The 1691-nt window shown below is 40.4% G+C and overlaps 1 pseudogene; it reads left to right on the top strand.

The window, feature by feature from the left end:
- The first annotated feature begins 1285 nt into the window (after positions 1 to 1285).
- LOC130023022 (uncharacterized) lies at positions 1286 to 1379 on the top strand (annotated as a pseudogene).
- Positions 1380 to 1691: the final 312 nt, after the last annotated feature.

Here is a 1691-nt window from a genome sequence, read left to right as displayed (position 1 = left end):
ATAAACAAAGGGAACTATCTTAAATTAAGCAGATTCTGTACCTCAAAAGAAACAGTGACCAGAAACAAAGACTCCACCATGCGGGAAAGATACTCGCAGAAGCCTACCAGGTTCTCTGAGAGTGAGAACTGGACAATCAGAGTTGCTCTCTTCTAAATAAGATCCAGTCTCTGGATGTTGGCTATTGATGGCATTTCATGGATCCAGGGGTAGATCGTGGTTTTAACACTTAATTACTAGAAGATGGAGGATCTGGAAGGAGGGGGCACAGTCTTGATCTGAGCAGCCATGGAGATCTCATCCCCCGGTCCCGCACATCTGGGTTCCTCTTCCAGTTCCTTCATGCATGAGGCTCCTTCAAGCTTGGGAAGAGTGGTCTTAAGCGTACCTATGGCTGGTTGCAGAGGTCTTCAGCTGTCGGGGCTATGCTCAGGGCGGTGAGGGAATCTCACCCCGCCATCTCCAAGGGGCCCCAGTGAGGAAAGCCAGGTGCGAGGTCAGGAGACTGTTGTTTTAGACATATTTGGAATTTATTTTAGATCGAAAAGTACACATCATTGAAAATACTTATGTGCTTAGTAATAAATTACTACAAACTTGTTCAATCACGTCAGAGACCCCACTCTGCTCAGAGAACTAGATTTTTAATTACAGATCCGTTTTGCCCATGTGTCATGACTGAGAATCACTATCAGTAGATATGAAACTCACTATACACAAAGATGCACACAGGTTACTATGAGTCATCTATGTTGTTAATGTGAGTTGGCCATTAAACTTCACTGAGACCCTTTGTTCTGTCCTTTATAGGAGCCACATGAGTCTCACCTACCGTTCAAGTTGAACTTGTAATAAGGTGGAATGAAATCATCAATATGCTTCTCACGTCATCCTTCAGGAGAAAAATCCTACATACATTCAAGGTGGTCAAAGTGCAGAAAACACCATTCACCTTTTCCTGGAGAAGTACACGGGACTGAGGCGAGAACAGCAAAAGGCTCTAGTTTAATGGTCTTAATTAAGGTTTCAGGGAACGACATTAAACAACCTCATATACCATCTTCCAAAAGAATTATTTTGTAAAACTGATGCCTAGGGTATGGTAAAAGATAATATGGTAAAAACCATATTTTTCTTTCTGGGACATTAAATTTCTAAATCTATTTATTCATGCTGCTTTGAAATACATTCCTTGATTAGGAATCATTGTCTGCCATAGGAGTGAGGAAGGACAACACTCAAAGTAATAAGAAGAGAAAAATATGGAAAAATTAACTCCTACTAAGTTTAACACATATACTAAAATTGAAATGATAAAATGATGAGCATGGTCCTTGCACAGAGATGATATGCAAACTTGTAAAGCATTCCATATTTTTGTTGCAAGAAGAATGAACAGGTCTACTTTAAGCTAAGACAATCCCCAGAAGTACAAAAATTCTACATAAAGAGAGCACAAATCCCCACCACAACAATCTCTCTCAATGTCAATGGACTAAATGTGCCAATTCAGAGGCACAGAATAGGAAGATGAATTAGAAAACTGAAACCAACATTCATTCTGCTGCCTGCAAGAAACACGTCTGAACAATCAAAGCACCCATGGGCTAAAAGTAAAAGTCTGGGAAACAAGTTTTCAAGAAAATATCACCTCCACAAAGCTGGAGTGGCCATACTAGTATCAGACCACA

Source organism: Sorex fumeus, unplaced genomic scaffold (genome assembly GCF_029834395.1).
Source record: "Sorex fumeus unplaced genomic scaffold, SorFum_2.1 ptg000021l, whole genome shotgun sequence".
Lineage (NCBI taxonomy): Eukaryota > Metazoa > Chordata > Mammalia > Eulipotyphla > Soricidae > Sorex > Sorex fumeus.
The sequence above is the reverse complement of the archived record's forward strand: the minus strand, read 5'-3'. Positions and strand labels throughout refer to the sequence as shown.